Consider the following 6,000-nt stretch of genomic DNA (forward strand, 5'->3'; position numbering starts at 1 on the left):
GAGAGAGAACGAATCCTATTCTAATCTGGCACAGTGGAAGCCGCAATACGTCGGGTCGCAAAGCATTCAATACTTCCTGTTTTCGTTAATTGTTTCTTTCCTTTGCTTTATCATACCAATGTTACCAAAGTGTTGTTGTTGAAAATCTTTATAGATACCAAAGATACCAAGGATACCAAGGAAACCAATGTGTTATGGTAGGCTATCTTTATAAATACCAATGATACCAAGGTGTTGTAGTATGAGATCTTTATAAATAACAAGGATCCAAAGTGTTGTAGCATGAGATCTTTATCAGTACCAAAGTGTTGTTGTAGGAAATCTTTATATATACCAAGGATACCAAAGTTTTGTGGTAGGAAATCTTTATATATACCAAGGATACCAAAGTGTTGTGGTAAGAGATCTTTATATATACCAAGGATACCAAAGTGTTGTGGTAGGATATCTTTATATATACCAAGGATACCAAAGTGTCGTAGCATGAGATCTTTATAAATACCAAGGATACCAAAGTGTTGTGGTAGGAAATCTTTATCAATACCAAATTGTTGTAGTAAGGAATCTTTGTAAATACAAATGTACCATGGATACCAAAGTGTTGGTGTAGGAGATCTTTATAAATACCAAGGATACCAAAGTGTTGTGGTAGGAAATGTTTATAAATACCAAGGATACCAAAGTGTTGTGGTAGGAAATCTTTATATATACCACGGATACCAATGTGTTATGGTAGGAGATCTGTATATATACCAAGGATACCAAAGTGTTGTTGTAGGAGATCTTCATAAATACGAGATCTTTATCAATACCAATGATACCAAAGTGTTGTGGTAGGAAATCTTTATAAATACCAATGATACCAAAGTGTTGTGGTAGGAAATCTTTATCAATACCAAGGATACCAAAGTGTTGTGGTAGGAAATCTTTATAAATACCAAGGATACCAAAGTGTTGTGGTAGGAGATCTTTATATATACCAAGGATACCAAAGTGTTGTGGTAGGAGATCTCTATAAATACCAAGGATACCAAAGTGTTGTGGTAGGAGATCTTTATAAATACCAAGGATACCAAAGTGTTGTGGTAGGAAATCTTTATCAATACCAAGGATACCAAAGTGTTGTGGTAGGAAATCTTTATATATACCAAGGATACCAAAGTGTTGTGGTAGGAGATCTCTATAAATACCAAGGATACCAAAGTGTCGTAGCACGAAATCTCTATATATACCAAGGATACCAAAATGTTGTGGTAGGAAATCTTTATCAATACCAAGGATACCAAAGTGTTGTGGTAGGAAATCTTTATATATACCAAGGATACCAAAGTGTTGTGGTAGGAGATCTCTATAAATACCAAGGATACCAAATTGTTGTAGTAGGGAATCTTTATAAATACCAAGGATACCAAAGTGTTGTGGTAGGAGATCTTTATATATACCAAGGATACCAAAGTGTTGTGGTAGGAAATGCTTATAAATACCAAGGATACCAAAGTGTTGTGGTAGGAAATCTTTATAATTACCAATGATACCAAAGTGTTGTGGTAGGAGATCTTTATAATTACCAATGATACCAAAGTGTTGTGGTAGGAGATCTTTATAATTACCAATGATACCAAAGTGTTGTGGTAGGAGATTTTTATAAATACCAAGGATACCAAAGTGTTGTGGTAGGAGATCTTTATAATATCAATGATACCAAAGTGTTGTGGTAGGAAATCTTTATAAATACCAATGATACCAAGGTGTCGTAGCACGAGATCTCTATATATACCAAGGATACCAAAATGTTGTGGTAGGAGATCTTTATAAATATCAAAATGTTGTTTTATGAAATCTTCATAAATACAAATGTACCAAGGATACCAAGTGTTGTTGTAGAAGATCTGTATGATAGACCGAGGCCTGGTTTGAAACACATTGGGATTAATTACGAGGCGTAGCTCTATAGTATAATATAAGAGTATGCTTTTTTGACAAATAGAATGCAAGTAAATAAAGACTGAATTCTACATCTAATTATTTCGCTGAATATTAAAGTGACATCTTACTACACAGCAGATAATAATAAAAAAACTACTTACCATGTTGGCCGAGTTAACGACTAGATCCTAATTATGTCCGGTACCAACAACTACGTGGATACTAGTGTACTTTGTGAACAACAGAGACTAAATCATATCTGAGTTGTTAGGTTGTCGTTGCCGATCCAAATCCCTAACACATCAATTAAATATTTGTAATTTGATAAAATCAATCTAATTGATTCAGACGATATTAAACTTTATCAAATCAGATACCAACTCACCTTTTGTGTTAGCCGAGGTAGGTCCTGACCCAGAGACAGAGTTTCTGATCTAATACTTTAACATTAACGGATTAGACCGCCGGTATATATACATGTATATACTAAACATCGACAATGTGATACACATACATGTGTGTATGGATTTTTTCTATATGTAAACATCAATGTATTGATTTTTCCTAATTTTATATAATTAAAATATAATCCATTGAGTGCTACAAAGGTGTTATATTGATAAAGATCGGACATGTATGGCTGTTTAAAATACTGCGCTGTGCTGGTTGGTTAGTTTTAAATGCGCTTCTACAGCGCGTTAAATATGGGCGGCTACAAAGTGTTGACTGGAGCCGTAACAAATCTTAAGTCAAATCTGATTAGGCATAAAGGTGTACACTGACCTGGCCACTTGGAAACATTAAGGCCACACTAAAAACACAAATTATTATCTAACGTAACGTCATACCTCTACACTACTGACTACTGTACTGTACCCCGCCGTAACGTCATACCTCTACACTACTGACTACTGTACTGTACCCCGCCGTAACGTCATACCTCTACACTACTGACTACTGTACTGTACCCCGCCGTAACGTCATACCTCTACACTACTGACTACTGTACTGTACCCCGCCGTAACGTCATACCTCTACACTACTGACTACTGTACTGTACCCCGCCGTAACGTCATACCTCTACACTACTGACTACTGTACTGTACCCCGCCGTAACGTCATACCTCTACACTACTGTACTGTACTGTACCCCGCCGTAACGTCATACCTCTACACTACTGACTACTGTACTGTACCCCGCCGTAACGTCATACCTCTACACTACTGACTACTGTACTATATTTACCATTGTATGGCACTGCCACTATATAACCCTACCAATTCAGTTGCGAGTTCACCAGCTTATGAACTGCCCACTGAAATTTGAATTTGAAAATTAAAAAAAAAAAAAAAATCGCACGACAAATAAAAAATCGCAGATGGTAAATATACGCATTGAACGGCTTTCAAGCGCGCTTCATGGAATCTGCCTCTGTCCAGTTGGCATTCATATTGACTATGAATGCCAACTGAAAGCCGTTCAATGCTTAAGTACCCCGCCGTAATGTCATACCTCTACACTAGTGACTAATGTACTGTACCCCGCCGTAACGTCATACCTCTACACTAGTGACTAATGTACTGTACCCCGCCGTAACGTCATACCTCTACACTACTGACTACTGTACTGTACCCCGCCGTAACGTCATACCTCTACACTACTGACTACTGTACTGTACCCCGCCGTAACGTCATACCTCTATACTACTGACTACTGTACTGTAGCCCGCCGTACGCCGTTAAACAGGAGCCACGCGGTTTTAGTTTATTTGTGTTGATTTGATGCTATTGACTATACCCCTAAGTTTCCAAAGTTTGCAGTCTGATTAAAACACTGATCCTCACTTGCAAATTCAAAGATGTTTTGGTTGAATAGAGACAGATGGACTTGTAAAGCCATGATACGGCCCGTATGAGACTTGAGGAGTATCAATATTCCGATCTCTATCTGTCCGCATGTCTAAGTATGATGACATGGCCAGGAGATTCTTGTGCTGTCATTACGTGAGGAAGACAGAAAAAATTAATTACAATTTGACTTTTTTGGTTCGCATTAATAAAGGGTCGCGATATGGTTTCTCTGCAACCGTTTGAAAATTGTCGGTGCAGTCAGATCGCCAAGACATAATTGGCTGTGTATTGTGTTCTAAATATAGCACCACCCACAAAGTTTTTTTGTAAAGAATTGTCCAGCTGAGTTATAATTCTAAATTATCCCCTCCCAGTTTAAAACTAGTCAGATAACAAGATCATTAGACCCGAATCTAACCAGTAGTGACAGTGACTATTCTAACCGAACGTTCACCCAGTAGTGACAGTAACTAGTATAACCGAACGTTAACCCAGTATCGACAGTAACTAGTATAACCGAACGTTTACCCAGTAGTGACAGTGACTAGTATAACCGAACGTTTACCCAGTAGTGACAGTGACTAGTATAACCGAACGTTTACCCAGTAGTGACAGTGACTAGTATAACCGAACGTTTACCCAGTATCGACAGTAACTAGTATAACCGAACGTTTACCCAGTAGTGACAGTGACTAGTATAACCGAACGTTTACCCAGTATCGACAGTAACTAGTATAACCGAACGTTTACCCAGTATCGACAGTAACTAGTATAACCGAACATTTACCCAGTAGTGACAGTGACTAGTATAACCGAACATTTACCCAGTAGTGACAGTGACTAGTATAACCGAACGTTTACCCAGTAGTGACAGTGACTAGTCTAACCGAACGTTTACCCAGTAGTGACAGTAACTAGTATAACCGAACATTTACCCAGTAGTGACAGTGACTAGTATAACCGAACGTTTACCCAATAGTGACAGTGACTAGTATAACCGAACGTTTACCCAGTATCGACAGTAACTAGTATAACCGAACGTTTACCCAGTATCGACAGTGACTAGTATAACCGAACGTTTACCCAGTATCGACAGTAACTAGTATAACCGAACGTTTACCCAGTAGTGACAGTGACTAGTATAACCGAACGTTTACCCAGTATCGACAGTAACTAGTATAACCGAACGTTTACCCAGTATCGACAGTGACTAGTATAACCGAACGTTTACCCAGTATCGACAGTGACTAGTATAACCGAACGTTTACCCAGTAGTGACAGTGACTAGTATAACCGAACGTTTACCCAGTAGTGACAGTGACTAGTATAACCGAACGTTTACCCAGTATCGACAGTAACTAGTATAACCGAACGTTTACCCAGTATCGACAGTGACTAGTATAACCGAACGTTTACCCAGTATCGACAATGACTAGTATAACCGAACGTTTACCCAGTAGTGACAGTGACTAGTATAACCGAACGTTTACCCAGTATCGACAGTAACTAGTATAACCGAACGTTTACCCAGTAGTGACAGTGACTAGTATAACCGAACGTTTACCCAGTATCGACAGTAACTAGTATAACCGAACGTTTACCCAGTAGTGACAGTGACTAGTATAACCGAACGTTTACCCAGTAGTGACAGTGACTAGTATAACCGAACGTTTACCCAGTATCGACAGTGACTAGTATAACCGAACGTTTACCCAGTATCGACAGTGACTAGTCTTACAGAATGTTTACCCAGTAGCGAAAGTGACCGGTTTACCCAGTAGTGACAGTGACTAGTATAACCGAACGTTTACCCAATAGTGACAGTGACTAGTATAACCGAACGTTTACCCAGTATCGACAGTGACTAGTATAACCGAACGTTTACCCAGTAGTGACAGTGACTAGTATAACCGAACGTTTACCCAGTAGTGACGGTGACTAGTATAACCGAACGTTTACCCAGTATCGACAGTGACTGGTCTACCCGAACGTTTACCCAGTACAGATAGTGACTAGTCTAACCGAACGTTTACCCAGTAGTGACAGTGACTAGTATAACCGAACGTTTACCCAGTAGTGACAGTGACTGGTTTACCTGAACGTTTACCCAGTATTTTACTCAGTATCATATCGAATTAAAGTCAAATTGTTTACACAGGAAGTTGAGTTTCCCCGTCAATCAACCTGATAACCAATACATTCACTAACGACATAGTAGGTAGC

Source organism: Pecten maximus, chromosome 5, assembly GCF_902652985.1.
Source record: "Pecten maximus chromosome 5, xPecMax1.1, whole genome shotgun sequence".
Classification (NCBI taxonomy): Eukaryota; Metazoa; Mollusca; class Bivalvia; order Pectinida; family Pectinidae; genus Pecten; species Pecten maximus.